This window comes from Lissotriton vulgaris, chromosome 1_1 (genome assembly GCF_964263255.1).
Source record: "Lissotriton vulgaris chromosome 1_1, aLisVul1.2, whole genome shotgun sequence".
Taxonomy (NCBI): Eukaryota; Metazoa; Chordata; class Amphibia; order Caudata; family Salamandridae; genus Lissotriton; species Lissotriton vulgaris.
The window spans coordinates 4,112,919-4,129,811 of record NC_141685.1 but is presented as its reverse complement, the minus strand read 5'-3'; the positions used below and the strand labels follow the sequence as shown (position 1 = coordinate 4,129,811).

At 47.3% G+C, this 16,893-nt stretch overlaps 1 protein-coding gene across 1 annotated transcript in view; it reads right to left on the bottom strand.

Annotated features, from left to right (window-relative positions):
• The window catches only part of LOC147736928 (E3 ubiquitin-protein ligase TRIM39-like), a 299,338-nt gene that overhangs the window by 231,962 nt on the left and 50,483 nt on the right, over nucleotides 1-16,893 (bottom strand). The window lies entirely within an intron of this gene.

Here is a 16,893-nt window from a genome sequence, read left to right as displayed (position 1 = left end):
CCTTGATGATGAAGAAGAGTTCTTTGAAGTTGTGGGCATTGGTGAGCATTCTGTCTAGGAGGAGGATTTGATGAGGTGGTGATGTGCTGCGGCGTCTGCTCTGTAGGCGGTGCGTGTTTCTGGGGTTTTTGTTGTTCCTCCATGTTTTTTTTCGAGTCGTCAGCAGGAGTGCTTGGATCTAGGAGTGCAGGGATGAACCAGCTTGCTTTCTTGATGTGTCGCCTTGTGGCGTTCTTGAGAGGAACGAGTGTGCTGGCGCAGTTTGTGATCCAGTGGTGGAGGTTGCGTGCTGTGGTGTTAGCAATTAGCGTTGTCGGTGGTGGGATGCTGGTGATGGGGGATGAGCTGGTCTTCAGTGACTTTGTTCAAGCTTTTACAGGGGAGTCGGTGGGCATGCTTGTGTACGGTGGGTTTTCTGAAGGAGAAGTGGATGCAGTGGTGCTCTGTCCAGAGTAGTTCTATGGTGTGGCTGTATGACACACTGTTTTCTTCTGTGAAGACAGGGTTGAGTGTGTGTCCCGCTATGTGCATGGAGGAGGTGACGGATCATCCTTATAAGCTATCCAGGGGGAGCTGATTAAAATTGAGGCAGCCGCAGGCTTCAGGGTTAATTTGACTAAATCTTCTGTGTTAAATCTGACTGTGATGGAGGGGGAAAGGTTATTGATTTAGGGTGAGTTCCCATTTGTGTGGGCCAAAAATGCAATAACGTACCTGGGGATCCAGATCACCCCTCGCATAGAGGGCCTGTGCAAAGCGAACTTTCTGCCTTTATTCTCCCAGGTACAGCAGGATCTGAAGAGGTGGAAACCTCTGTTTATTTCCCGTCTGGGGCAGATAAACGCAGTCAAAATGACCATACTTCCTAAATTGCTATAATAGTTTCAAGCGCTCCCTATAGAACTGGAGAAGGACTTTGTACCAGGGGTGCACTCCAGGATCCTAAGGTATTTTGTGGCAGGGTGGGAGAGCCTATCTACCCTTCCTCGTACTGAGGAAGCCAAGGTCCGAGGGGGGAATGGCTCTACCAGACTTTGGGCTTTACTATAGAGCGGCCCAATTGAAGGTGATATCAAAATGGTCCATGAGGTAGTCAGACAAGCACTGGTTCCACATGGAACAGGCTATAGTGGGTAGGACAATATGGGACATTCTTTCGAAGCTCATAAAAGATAGAACCCGCAATACTTAATTAACCCCTTAAGTGCGCCCGTCGGCTAACGTTGCACACACTACCTTGGTAGTGCTGTGTACGTCCATTGCCCGACGCGACCCCGTCTGCCCAATCGAATGCCCGCACCACAGGGGAATTGCCGCTGCAGTAAACAGATTAAGTACCCCCACTCAAACCCCACTCAGGATCTGCCAGGGGTGGACCTCTTTTTTATCCCCATACACCCACATACATTTTAACCCAGAGTTCCCTCTGGCGTTGGAGGCAGGCCCCTTTGATGCTTGGTGGGAGGGGGGTGCTTGGGCCTTTCTGAAATGTTCCTCAATGATGACATTCTCACTTTTGAATACTGCCAGCAGGTAATGTCTTACCGACAGAACACTTCAGGTGGGGTGTGATGTGGCTGCGGCAAGGGATGTCAAGGATCAGGCATGCATAGGTGTTCTGGATGCGTTGGAGCCGTCTCATGAGTTTGGCCGAGGCTCCAGCGAAGAGGGTGTTTCCATAGTCCAACCTACTGCTGACAAGGGCATGGGTGACTGTTCTTCTCGTTTCAGTGGGGATCCACTTGTAGATCCTACGGAGCATGCAGAGGGTGTTGAAGCAGGAGGAGGAGACGGCGTTGACATGTTTAGTCATGGAGAGGGTGGAGTCGAGGATGACCCCTAGGTTGCGTGCATGGTCGGTGGGTGTTGGAGTGGTTCCCAGTGCGGTCGGCCACCAGGAGTCATCCCAGGCCGAAGGATGAGGACCTCCGTCTTGTCCGAGTTCCGCTTCCGTCGGCTGTTCCTCATCCATTCAGCAATGGCCTTCATTCCTTCGTGAAGGTTGATTTGGCGGAGTAGGGGTCCTTGGTGAGGGAGAGTATCAGCTGGGTGTCATTGGCATTGGAGAGGATGTTGAGGTCATGCCGATGGGCGACGTGGGCGAGCGGTGCCATGTAGATGTTAAACAAAGTTGGGCTGAGGGATGAGCCCTTGGGTACGCCGCAGATGATCTCGGTGGCTTCGGAGCGGAAGGGGGGAAGGTGGACGCTCTGAGTTCTGCCAGAGAGGTAGGAGGTGGTCCAGTCCAGGGCCTTCTTTTGGATCCCAGCGTTGTGGAGGCGTGTTCGTAGTGTGGTGACAGACCGCGTTGAAGGCGGCTGACAGATCCAGGAGGATGAGGGCCGCCGTTTCTCCATTGTCCAGCAGGGACTTGATGTCATTGGTCGTGGCGATGAGGGCAGTCTCGGTGCTGTGGTTGCTGTGGAACCTGGACTGGGAATGGTCAAGGATGTTGTTCTCCTCGAGGTAACGGGTCAGTTGTTCGTTGATGGTCTTCTTGATGACCTTTGCCGGAACGGGAGCACGGAGATGGGCTGGAAGTTCTTGAGGTCCTTAGGGCCCGCCTTGGGTTTCTTGAGTAAGGCGTTGATCTCGGCGTGCTTCCAACTCTCTGGGAAGGTTGCTGCCTCGAAGGAGGTGTTGATGACTTTCCGGAGATGGGGTGCGATGGATGTGCTGGCTTTGTTGAAGATGTGGTGTGGGCATGGATCTGAGGGAGATCCGGAGTGGATGGTGTTCATGATTTTGATGGCGTCATCATCATTGATGTTTGTCCGGTAGAGCAGGAGGTTGGTGCGGATGGTGGTCGCGGGGGCGGAGATCTCAGTGGTTGTCGGGGCGGTCGTGGCATTGAAACTATTGTGGATGTATGTGATCTAGCGCTGGAAGAAGGTGGCCAGCGAGTCGCACAGGTCTTGCGAGGGTGGGACGTCTTTGGTATTCGAGAGTTCCTTCATGATGTTGAAGAGCTCTTTGCTGTTGTGCGCGTTGTTGTCTAGGCGGTCTTAAAAGGAGGCCCTTTTGGTGAATCTGATGAGGTGATGGTGTCTGCGGGTGGCATTCTTGTGGGGGCGTGGCTGTCCGGTGTTCGTTCACGGAGCCAGATCTTCTCCAGCTTTCGGCAGGTTTGCTTGGAGGCCCGGAGGTCTTCAGTGAACCAGCTGGCTTTCTTGTTGGTATGATTGTTGGAGGGTTTCTTGATCGGGCGAGGGTGTTGCTGCAGTCGTTGATCCACTGTCTGAGGCTGCAGGCGGCGTGTCGGGGTCGGTATGGTCAGCGGGTGGGCTCTGGGCGAGGGTGGTGGTTAGCTGGTCTTCGATGACTTTGCTCCAGCAGCGGTGAGGCATCTGTTCGGTGCAGTGGTGCGTGGTGGGTTTCTTGAAGGTGAAGTGGATGCAGCGGTGGTCGGTCCAGTGGGTCTGGAAGTGCAGGTGTTCGGCGGTGCTGAGGGTGTCGTCAGTGTTGGTCGAGAGTCGAGACTCTAAGAGTGTTCCTGTGGACGATGGCAATTCCTCCTCCCGCTCTGTTGGTGCGATCCTTGCGGGTGATCTTGTAGCCTTCCGGGACGGCTATGGCTATGTCGGGTGCCTAGGTGGGGTTCAGCAAGGTCTCCGTCAGGAAGGCGACGTCTGGGGAGGTTGAGTCGAGAAGGTCCCAGAGTTCAACGGCATGTTTCGGGGAGCGGGTGTTGAGAAGGATGCATTTAAGGTTGTTGGGTTATTTCCTGGTCGGCAGCATGGTGGGGCGGATGCTTGTAAAGCTGAAGTTCCAGCAGGTGAAAGCTGCGTGGGTGCGCTTTGGGGCGGCCAGGAAGCAGGTGTGTGATCGTCCGGTGTTGAGTGCGTGGAGGGTTCCGGCATCATAGCGGTGTCGGGCGTCGTGGCATTCGTGGTGTCATGGGGTCCTGGCGCTGGGCGCGGTCCAGGCACGGATGGGCACAGACGGGCTTGCCTTAGGTGCACTGCCGCGTAGCGGCTTCCATATGAGGGGATGTGGGAGGGAGGAGCAGCTGGGAGGCGGGAGTGGGGCGGCGAATGGGATTGCAAGTGGGCGGGGCCGCAGGGATGCAGCGGTGGGAAAAATGGGCGGGGCCGGGGGAGAACTGGGCACAGGAAGGAAAAACAAGTTTAGGCAAGAAAACAAGTACAAGCACAGAGAAAAACAAGTCTGGGCAAGAAAGCAAGTTAGGCACAGGGGAATAAAAACAAGTCTGGGCAAGAAAGCAAATACAGGCACACGGGAATAAAAACAAGTCTGGGCAAGAAAGCAAGTACAGGCACATTGGAATAAAAACAAGTCTGGGCAAGAAAGCAAGTACAGGCACAGAGGAATAAAAACAAGTCTGGGCAAGAAAGCAAGTACAGGCACAGGGGAATAAAAACAAGTCTGGCAAGAAAGCAAGTACAGGCACAGGGGAATAAAAACAAGTCTGGGCAAGAAAGCAAGTTAGGCACAGGGGAAAAATACAAGATTAGGCAAAAACAATGCAGGCAGAGCCGTGCAACAGCGTGGGGAGCGACCTGCCTGCGAGCAGGGTCATAGGTTGTAGAAATACATCGGAACTAATACTAAGCCAAACCTACGGGCAAAGTTGAGTCTATGAAGCATACAAAGAATGACCGGTTCTAGAATCAGGTCGCAGAATATAACTGTGCCTACATCAAGAGCATACTTCATTGGAGGTTCATAAGTAAAAAGCATTAGTCTGTCCCCACACTACCACTAACGTGACATCCCTACTTAGCATTTACCAGGCAAGTTCAGGAAAAGGTGTCAGCATGTGAAGACTTCCTAAGAAGTGCACTCACATTAAACGGGTCAAGTAGCATAAAGCTACAGAGCTCATTCTAAGATGCTGTTTTTTCTCTCCTGTTCCGATCTCCTCTCCCAGCTGATTCCCCCGGGACACTATCCCTAACCCCAACACCAAAATCATAGGACACACCCATCGTCACATCACGCGATCACCCCATCCAGCTAGACAACACCTCGTAGGTAAATTTCCAGGTGGTTGCGATACACCCAGCTCTAGCTCGATGACCTTGATTCCTAGGCCTTCTCCAGTAAGAAAAAAACACAGTCCCACATTATCAGCACCGCTTGTTCAAATGTATCCTCTCCTCCCCCAGGCGAACTCCTAAAACAAAAGCTTTATTCTAACTAACATAAGAATCACCATGAAACTTCGTTAAACATGCATATACACGAACATTATTACTGTGCACATTTAAATCAATGCCAAGTAGATGTCACAATGGTCAGTTAGAAACACAGCTCCCTTCTGCGAGAGGGAGTGATCTCAGCTGACTCAGGCAGTACATTTCTTCCATTCTTTCTTTCGACCCTTCTAAATAACCTTGGGTGCCCAACTATGCTATGCTCGCAAAGTTTGCATAGTTTGTGCTACTTCGCGCTTCGTGAATTGCACGTAGCACAGTGCAAAATCGCATAGCGTAGCGTAGTTGGCATTTTTTGCTCGCTCACGGTCCTCAACATCAAGTTGGCGACCGCGAGTGAGCAAAATGACATCCCGGCGAGACTTTTTCCTCGTTCGCGATCAGCAACATCAAGTTAGCGATCGCGAACGAGGAAAATAAACCACCTGGCGAGATTCTCAACACAGGAGGTCAAGTTTCTCATTGCAAGTGGTTGCGTATGCTCGCAATGAGAAACTACCAGTCCGCGTTGATAAAGCTGCTGCTCAAGTAAAAATCTACTCGAGCGGCAGAAAACGACAGCTCGCACTGTGCGAGATGCCGTTTTCAATGATTGTCACCTTGCTGCGCTACCACTGCGTGACAAGGAAAGAGCAAGACTGCAAGGTATTTAAGGCAATACAGAACATTCTTAAACTTTTCCCCTGTGCTGCTGCCCTTTTTGCAGCACGGTGCTAACACAGACACCCTTGCACCATGGTGCAGGCGTGCCTGCATTGCATGAAGGATTGTTTTTGCGTAGCAAGGACACGTGGCTGCACAAAAACAATCCTGAAATGCAAATTCCTCTTTTTCTGTAGGCTGCAGCAGACATAGAAAGGGCAAGTAACGAGGAGAAATAAAGATATTCTACTCATTATGCCTCTCCTGGGAAGGCATGTTTTTTGGGCACAAACCTAGGTCTACCAGTTCTGGTAATTCTGGTAAAGCGTCAAACACGATGGGAGGAAGACCCAAGCAAAGCCTGCGGAATGGCTTCCTAGGGAAGAGTAAGGCAACACAGCGATTTGTTCCGCTGTGCTTTACTCTAGATGTATGGAGTCACTCAGGGCTTCATAAGTCACATGTATTATTTATTTATTTTATTTTTTAAACTTGTAAGGCGCAATAGCTACCCAAAAAGGGTTTCCCGGCGCAGTGACACAGCACAGAAGACTGGTATGGGGTTCGCAGGGTCGTTTGTGTCACGCTTGCTTGTAAATAGGGCCATAAGTTAAAAGAGTCCCTATAGATTTGATGAACTTCAGATGTCTGACTATTAAATTAGTGTGCTGAGGTTCCGTGACGATTTGAACCCGTTTTTTCAACATTGTTGTAAATGCATAATTTTGGTATCAGTGAACCGCAAATGATCCATTTAGCATATCCTGGTGTTTTCGCTATGCTACGAGCAAGAGCACTCCTGTTATGAACACATTTCTGATCTACCCATGGCATCCATCTTAGATTACAGCAGCCATTTTGTATTTCTTGCCCTCACATAGTCAATGGACACGCAGTGACCTCTTTCACTTAAGGACACGTAAGCTTTAGCCGGAGATTCACCTTGCTAGTGACACGTGCACCTTAGGACAGAACACGCCATGGCCGCATGACTCGACAGAAGTTGCCTCCTCTGCCTGAGGCCAGTCCTGCTATACTGGTTCTCGTGTTCGTTGGCCTGATCATGATTAGGCGGCCGAAGCTGGTAGCCTTGCCCATTTACGACCCACAAACATCTCTTATCCTGCTTTTCTATCTTCTGCACCTGGCTCTGCTCCTTTCCTTCTGGGCCTTTATTAGGGGGAGGTAACGAAATTTACGATGAGGCGGTCCGGCTCTTGAATGAAAAGTTGACATAGGATTATGATGGAATAGTGGGAACCCCTCGTTCGTAATGTTTTGACATCAGATATTGTTGACGATTCCTGTGCAACGCCAAATATTTATTGTTTAGGACACAAAGGTTTAGAAATGTACTAACATGTAAAGAATTTGCCCGAAAGCCCAAAATTTAGTATATAAGGAGCAACCCACTTTGTACAAATCGAACAGGCTCCTAGATACTGCCCGTGTGTAGTTTCTGTGACTTCTGTGTCCCTGCAGTAATAAACCTTTGGTCTTTGACGCCACCATCGAGAAGCCCGTGTTTCTGTTTATTTGTGCACCGAGACAGGTAGAACTCCGGGGTCTTCGGGTGTTATCCCTGACACCTCTGGACGGAACCAAAAAGTCCAGAACTCCAATTGGCGCCACACGTGGGGCGATGTATGTCATTCGGTACCGGTCCAAAAGCCTGAAGAGTTCGAGAAGCTTCGTGTGAAGATTCCTGAGGGAGGCGCCCCACTTCATCGATCCCGGCATATCGCAAAAGTGGCCCGACGTTCTCTTCCACGAGGGTTCCCGTTCGGACGGCTGCAGTGGTCCGTTGCCTTGACCGTCGCCCTGCCTTGGACCCGAGGTGCAGTCCTTAGTACGGCGAGACGTGACGGGTTTCTCCTTCGTGACGTCTTCAGTGCCTCAGTTAAGTATTAAGTGGTTGCTAGTTGGTTACTTTGTAAGGGTTGCTCCTGTTTGGATAATCCTTTTTAGTTCTTGGTTTGGTTTGGTTTCGTAAGATTATCACTGATTGTTCTAGTTACGATAATCATTTGGTTTAGTTTGGGTATCGATACATTTGTTCGCTTTGGTAGGCCTAAGTTCTTGGTTCGAGTGCGCACCTTTTGTTCGTGTTTTTGTTTGTTCTGTGTTCCGGATTATAAAATGGTAAGTCGGAAAAATTGTATGTTGTCGTGTTTTGGTTGCAACAGTAATTCCCGGTTGGAGGACTCATGTCTGGTTCCTCCGATTGGAACTCCTCTTTATGATCTGTATTGTAAGTTTGGAGTGGGTCCTATATCTTATAATGAGGTGTGGATCCGATATACAGAGAAAGACGGTGTCCTTAGTTGGCCACTGCATGGTAGTTTTGAACCTGAAGTTCTTGATAATTTGGAAATGAAATTGTTTAAGAAGAAAGCCCGGCCGGCAATGTTTGATTCTCTCCGTTATTGGCGAAAAGAATCTAAACAGAGAGAAATTAAAAAGTTGAAGAAAGAACAGAAAGAGCAAGAGTTGACTTTAGAACAGTCTGCTAAGCAGCTGCAACTCAACGAGTCTGAGAAAGCAATGGAGGTGGCCAATAGAGAGCGTAATTTAGCGATAGACAAGTGCTATCCCGCCTTGCCATCGAGTACAGCTAAGATAATAGAGGACCCCGAAAACGATCCTCTTTTGTCTTACTTGTTGAGGTCACCCCCACCGTATGCACAGGGTACTACGGTTCCACCTGTACCAAATGTTCAATTACCGGTTGCGGGACAGCCTGGTATTCCTGCTCCTGCTCCCCTGAATTAAGCTCTTGTACCTCCTGTGGTCAATGTTAATGTTCCTTCGGCACCTCCTCTTCCAGGGTTGCCGGCTTCTTTACCTATACCTGCATCACTTACACCTGTTGTTTCACAAGCTACTTTGCCTGCTACTCCTACTGTTCCTGTTCTATCTGTTCCAACTGCTACTTTACTTACTGCTTCTGCTAGCATTATGACTCCGCTTTCTGTTCGTCGGAGAATCACTGATTCTGTCTCTAATATTCTATCTCCCTTCTATAAAACTTTAATTAAGACCCCTGCCTCTGACTCTGTGCAGAGACGTAGTCAGCTTCCCAGTACTGAAGAACGGGGAATATTAGATTCCACAGCTCTTAGATGGATTTCAAAAAGTGGAAGATATAGTACTAGAGATGTATTAGATACATTTATGCAATGGAATGAACCGACACAGCGATATGTGTTCGATGAAATGTGCTCCCTTTTGCGTGAGGAATTGGAAGAGGATGACTCTGAATCAAATTTAGATGAATTAATTAATGTCCAGAAAGAGTTTGCTGCAGGTATGATAGTTGGTCAAAATATAAAGGAAGCGATGGAACTGATTTTAAGTTATGGGAATGATCCGTCCCTTCGTTCACCGAGGGAGTTGGAGAAACATAGTACGAAGCAGAATCGCCAATATCCAATGAGGGAGGTTCCTCCAATATGGCGCGAAGCTGTGCAAGCTGATGTAGCGAATGGTATTGCTGCCGCCCCGGCGCAATTCCAGAGAGTGTGGATACACATTCCATGGAAGCGAGCCGAAGTGTTAGCAGTGAAACAGGCCTTGCCAGATCCGCGTAAGAATCCAGCCGGATATTACAAAGAGTTAGCGCAGACAGTTGAAGCTTGTGTGATGAATTTAGCGGACATTGACATGTTATTTGGTAATGTAGTTCCACAACCAATTTGGGCTAAAATTCGTAAAGAGAATCATCCAGTTGCTCTAGGTGGTGATTGGGCAGCTATAATTGCAGCGGATGGTCAACAAATAGGTGGTTCCAAACCCGAACCTCTAATTGCTGGTTTACCCGGTAGAATAATCGCCTTAATGAAGACTCTGATGCCAGCATTGCGCGTTAACTGGGACAAGTTGTCCGCATGCAGGCAAAAGAAGGACGAAAGTGTTTCCGACTTTCTCACAAGGTTTGAAGAGACTTTCGTAGATCACAGTGGTCAGGATATGAGCACGGAAGGAGGACAGAGACTATTTGTTGATAAATTTGTGCACAATCTGTTACCAGAACTTAGTAATAAATTGAAAGATTCCGAGAGTGCGTGGGCTGTGTCTACGACTGCGCAAATACTTGCAACTGCCCAGTACTATGAAAATAGGGATAAAGAGGAGAAGGAAAAGTCAGAGAAGAAAACGAAAGATTTAAAAACTAAAGTTCTTTTGCAGCAAGCATATCCGCCTCGCACGAATCAGACTAATACACAGCAAGGGTCATATCAAAGGACAGATTATGGTTCTCAGAGACCGCAATACCAATGGAATCAGTGTGCATATTGTAAGAAAGAAGGTCATTATAAAAATGAGTGTCCAGTCTTAACGCAAAATAATGCTGCAGCAGCTCAGAGAGGTCGTGGTGGTTCTATGCAAAATTCTAGAGGTCGAGGACGAGGTGCTATGCCTCCACAAACGAATGATCGCCCTTCTAATCATTTTGATCAGCGAAATGGACAGTCTGCCCAGCAAAATAGATCTCAACAGTATCATGTTGAAGACTACTGTGAAGCTAATGAGGAATTTCAGCAAAGTGAGTACTAGGACAGCCATGGACAAAGAGAGGGAGTAGTATCAGTTCCAGTAGATCAGAGTGGGCCTTATGTCGCAGTAGCAACATCAGGTGTAGTCGAACCGTTTCTGTGTGATACTGGTGCAGCAAAAAGTTCTATCATACATGCGAAACTCCCTGGCGCACCTTTGTCTGGCTTAACAAATGTTTCTGTAGGTTTTTCAGGCACCCCTGTTTACAACCCCGTATCTGGTCCTTCGTCTATTTCTGTTGGACCCCGTCAATTGAAAGCACCCTTAATTTTGACGACCGGTTGTAATGAAAATCTGCTTGGTTTAGACTTGTTAAAACGCCTGTATGCGACATTGTACTGTTCTCCGGCAGGAGTACAGCTTACGTTGGGTAAAAGAATCATCTCTCCGATGTACTTGTCGATGGATGCGCTCCCACCAGAGCTGCGTTCTCTCCCTGATTCTCTTTGGGCGACTGGTCCTAATGATGTAGGTCTTTTAGAAATTCCACCATATGTAGTCACTCTGAAAGCGAATGTCAAATTTCCACGAATCCCACAATACAAGATCTCTAGTGAAGGTGAACGTGCGCTTTTATTAATTGTGCAAGATCTGATCAAGAAAGATGTAGTAGAAGAGACTAGAGGAAATGTCTGTAACAGTCCTGTATTGCCAATTCTGAAACGTACTGATCCTTCAAAGCCTCCAGTCTATAGGTTTGTAATTGATCTTAGAGAGGTTAACAAAATTGTGATTCCACAGTTTCCTGTGGTTCCAGACATTACTGCATTGTTAACATTGATTCCTGCTACAGCCACATGGTTTTCAGTTATCGACTTAAAGAATGCCTTTATCAGCATTCCAATAGCCGAGGAAAGCAGAGATATTTTCGGCTTCTCTCTAGGAGGTCGAAGCTTCAGGTTTAAACGTGCTCCACAAGGCTATTGTGAGAGCCCATCCATTTACAGTCAGGCATTAAAAAGTCAGTTAGATTCCTTTGTACTTCCTCCTGGTTCTGCTTTAGTGCAATATGTCGATGATCTTCTAGTGGCCGCCGATGACAAGGAAACTTGCAAAGCAGCTACGATTTCCTTATTGCATCATTTGTCTAGTTTAAATCACAAGGTGTCACCTTCGAAAATGCAATACTGTTACCAAGAAGTGACCTACCTAGGTCATCTCTTGTCAAAGGAGGGAAGGAAGTTGACCCCAGAGAGAATAAAAGCAATTACGCAGATGAATGTCCCCAGCACACAGAGAGAAGTACGTGCCTTTTTAGGTATTACCTCATACTGTAGGCAATGGATCCCAAATTTTTCTCTTTTGGCAAAACCATTGGTAGCTTTGACTGGGAAAAATGTTCTGAGTCCGATGCCATGGTCTGCCGAATGTCAGGAGAGTTTTTCTGAGTTACGAAATGCATTGTGTTCAGCTCCTGTGTTGGGTACACCCGACTACAGTAAACCATTCACGCTCTATGTTCATGAGAGAGAAGGTTGCGCGTTGAGTGTTTTGACACAGAGATTTGGTGATAAACAACGCCCCTGTGCGTATTTTTCATCAACATTAGATCTGGTAGCTAGAGCGTTGCCTAGTTGTTTGAGAGCTACAGCAGCAGCTGCGGCTTCCATTCGACAATCTGCTGGTTTGGTGATGAACAACATGCTAGTGGTCATGGTTCCACATGCCGTGGATACACTCATGAACCGAACCAAGACGCAACACCTTACCAGTGCTAGATTATCAGGCTACGAGCTGACACTGCTAGCGAGTCATATTCAGATCAAAAGATGCAATGTATTGAATCCAGCAACATTGTTGCCGACTAATCAGGAGTCGAGTGATTCGGAACCACATGACTGTCGCTTCAGAACCGAGGAAGAGACAAAAGGACGAATTGATCTTAAAGACACTCCGTTGTCAGATCCAGATGGCACGTTGTATGTTGATCGGTCTTGCTTTAAATTGGAGAATGGTGATGTGACTGCTGCTTACGCAGTAACAACTTTGAGTACGATTGTGGAGACTGCAAGAGTGAGTCAGAATTCTGCCCAAGCTGCAGAATTGATTGCACTAACGAGAGCGTGTGTTTTAGCTAAGGGAAAGAGAGTGAATGTGTTTACAGATAGTCAGTACGCGTTTGGCGTGGCCCATAGTTTTGGCCGTTTGTGGAAAGAGAGAGGTTTCATTACGTCCCATGGGACTAAGATTCAACATGGTCAGCTAGTTAACGACTTGTTGGAATCTCTAACCTTGCCGACTGAAGTTGCGATTGTGAAGTGCAGTGCTCATAAAGCAATCACGGATGATGTTGGTCGTGGAAATGCTTTTGCTGATGAGACCGCTAAACAGACAGCTAGGAATATGATGAGTAGAATGTATGTTGCAACGTCTGCAAGATGGATTTCTGAGTCTGGAATGTGTGAGGATACAGTGGAAAGTGTGAAAGAAATTCAGAAAGAGGCGACTGAGGAGGAAAAGCTTGCATGGAAAGAGAGTACGGGTAAATTGGACTCGAGTGGGTGTTGGATTGATTTGTCAGAACAACAGCGTTGGATGTTGCCTGATGCGTATGTGCTTGCAGTAGTAACGATGGCGCATGGAGCAGCGCACATCAGTTCTAAAGGGATTTGTAAGATGTTGGCTCCAGTCTGGAAGAATGATGGGATTAGTAAGTGTGCAGAGAGAGTGGTGAGAAATTGCATGGTATGCCTGATGCATAATCCTGGCAAGGGAATCCCCACACCCGCTGGTCATTTCGCTCCTCCTTCTTGCCCCTTTGAAGTGATTCAGTTAGACTTCATTCACATGGATCGTTGCAACAATCTAAAGTACGTCCTCGTGGTAGTCTGTGCTTTTTCCAGATGGATCGAAGCATATCCACTGAAGGACAATACTGCCTTGTCCACTGCCAAAGTTCTTCTCAAAGAATACTTCCCCAGATTTGGAATGCCACGGATTGTATGGTCAGATAATGGAAGTGAATTCGTAGGGAAAGTTATGCAGAATGTGTGTGCCGGCTTAGGGATAAAACAGAAGTTCCACAGTGCGAATCATCCCCAGTCTGCTGGTTTAGTTGAGGGTTACAATGGCACCCTCAAACTGAAACTTGCTAAGATACAAGCATCCACGGGTTTGCCCTGGCCAGATGCACTACCTTTGGCTCTGTTATCCACAAGAGCGACTGTGCACTCTAGAGTAGGGCTTAGTCCGTATGAAATAGTATTTGGCCGTCCTGCAAACGTTTGGGGGGTACCTAGACCAAAGGAATTTAAACAGCTGGAATACCCAATGTTAATTGATTACCTTTTCGACTTGACTGCTAAATTGAGTCTTATTCACCAACAGGTTTTCGATGCATTGCCAAAGCCACCGGAGAGTCCAGGTCATCAGCTGAAACCAGGTGACCAAGTGTTCATCCGAAATTTTGCAAGGACGAAAAATCTCCAGCCCAGATTCGTCGGACCATTCCAGGTGTTGCTGGCGACGAGAACTGCTATTCGTGTGGCTGGCCGAAAAAACTGGATCCATACAACGCATGTCAAGCGTGTGCCACTGCCCTTCCTTATGATAACTGGGTGAGGAAAGGAATCGGTGCCTCTGAAACTGAACAAGCCCCCAAGTTTATCCCTTTCAGCGATGCAGAACTAATCACTGATATATCGAACTTTGACTCCCCTTCTGAAACTGCTCCTTTGAACTTTTGAACAGTTGTCCTCTGCATCAAAAGAACATTTGCCATCTGCGAACTCGAACATTGCAACCCCTGCTGAAAATACACTGTTTCCAGATCAAACAGCTCCTGCAAAACTGAGATACAATTTACGATCTCGCAATATGGACAAATAAAGCAGGAAACTGCCTATTTTACACATTTGAATTTTGATACATTGCCTCCAGCCAGGAAGTTTGCTAATATTTTGTATTGTTTTGTTGTTTTAAAATTGCCTTGCCGTCTGGGTAGCCGTAGGGTCGTGGCTGTGTGCCTAGTTGAATCTGCGGGGGTCAGACACTAGGTCGATCTTTCTGTTAGTTCTGGGAACTCCCAGGGCTGATAGAGGCATTTTCATCTACGTACACATCATCAGTGGTCGCGAGCGGATTGTAGAAGATGGAGCTTCCTGAGCTGCAACGAGAGAATGTAATTTATGTTCGCAGAAACATACTTTACAAGATCCTTCATAGCAAATGCTTTCTGATACAATGTGCAATTACGTTTTTGATTGTTTTAATAACGTTGGTGGGTGGAATCGTCTTTGGTGTGCATTTAATTTTTACACCGGTAACAACTACAGTACCTCCCCTTGATCCTGCTTCTTCTACTGTTGCTTCTATGCATTCTTTTCACTCGTTTCCTGAACACGAACAAGCTCGACGCTCAGAATTCATTAATAACACTTTTGTACAGCTCTTGCATCAACACCAACTGGTAGTTAACACTACAGACTGCTGGGTGTGTGGCTTGATACCCCACACTATGGATAAAGGCATTCCCTATCTGGTTTTGCCTTTCAGCTATAATGGATCATTTCAGGCCTTTCAGACCATTTTTGCCTATGCCCTTGAGACCTATCCTCCGCGTCCACCACGTTCCACTAAATACAACTCTGCCAATAAAGCTTTAGTCCAGGGAATTATTGACATGATTAAAGACGTCAATAATACTCCATCTTACCCTAGAGATGAATTACGGGTATATTTGAGTTGGAATTCTACAGAGTATCGCCTTAGTTTGGGAGAAAGCAAGCGTAAGAGCTCCACTCCAGTCTGGGTCGTACCTCACCGAGGTCAAGTCTGTTTGCAAGGAAATGGGAGAAATCCGAGAGCTCAGCTAGGGAAGAGTGAGTGCGTTGAGACTTACGTGTTTCCGTCTAACTCTTCCCCTGCCTTTCTTACTGCTAGGGGTACCTACTTCATCTGTCAAGACAGAGCGTATACATGGCACCCTGCTGACTTTTCAGGTTCATGGTATATTGCTCGACTGTTGCCTCCAACGTACACTGCTTCTTCAGATTATCACAAGACCAGAGTAGCAAGAGGTGTTTTCAGCAAGGAAGATACCGCTGGTCAGGAAGCGGGAGACTTCTTCAAAGGTTTCCTTCCGTTCTGGGGGCCTATGGCCAATAGTAGAAATCTACGTCAGCTAACACGGGTAGTTGAATCTACTATTACAGAAACTGCTGGTGCCCTTAGCAACTTAACAGCTGAGCTTCAGGCGGATCGTCTCTTGACGTGACAGAACCGTATGGTTCTAGACGTAATACTTGCAGATCGAGGTGGGGTATGCAGAATGATCCAATCGAGCTGCTGTGTTTTTATTCCCAATAATGCTCCGACTGTCTATGAAGCGATCTCTAAGCTACACAAGATTTCCGACTCTATACACGTAGACAAGGGAAACTGGTCCTTAATGGAGTGGCTTTGGACTCTGCTATCAGCGTGGGGATGGAAGGTTCTGATGATCATTGGTATCATCCTAGTATTCCTGTTCTCGTGCTGCCTTATTATCCAATGTGGTCCCGCTTTGTGTAGTCTTTGTGCTGCAACCTGTTTCAGAAAACCACCTGCATTTGGAGAAAAGGTGCGAGAAAGGATGATGATACAACAACATGTCACTGACCTGATGAGCATAGAGTTAGACTTGGACATAGACTGAGTAATTGCCTATGTAAGGGCAAAAGGAGGGTCTGAGGTTCCGTGACGATTTGAACCCGTGTTTTCAACATTGTCGTAAATGCATAATTTTGGTATCAGTGAACCGCAAATGATCCATTTAGCATATCCTGGTGTTTTCGCTATGCTACGAGCAAGAGCACTCCTGTTATGAACACATTTCTGATCTACCCATGGCATCCATCTTAGATTACGGCAGCCATTTTGTATTTCTTGCCCTCACATAGTCAATGGACACGCAGTGACCTCTTTCACTTAAGGACACGTAAGCTTTAGCCGGAGATTCACCTTGCTAGTGACACATGCACCTTAGGACAGAACACGCCATGGCCGCATGACTCGACAGAAGTTGCCTCCTCTGCCTGAGGCCAGTCCTGCTATACTGGTTCTCGTGTTCGTTGGCCTGATCATGATTAGGCGGCCGAAGCTGGTAGCCTTGCCCATTTACGACCCACAAACATCTCTTATCCTGCTTTTCTATCTTCTGCACCTGGCTCTGCTCCTTTCCTTCTGGGCCTTTATTAGGGGGAGGTAACGAAATTTACGATGAGGCGGTCCGGCTCTTGAATGAAAAGTTGACATAGGATTATGATGGAATAGTGGGAACCCCTCGTTCGTAATGTTTTGCCATCAGATATTGTTGACGATTCCTGTGCAACGCCAAATATTTATTGTTTAGGACACAAAGGTTTAGAAATGTACTAACATGTAAAGAATTTGCCCGAAAGCCCAAAATTTAGTATATAAGGAGCAACCCACTTTGTACAAATCGAACAGGCTCCTAGATACTGCCCGTGTGTAGTTTCTGTGACTTCTGTGTCCCTGCAGTAATAAACCTTTGGTCTTTGACGCCACCATCGAGAAG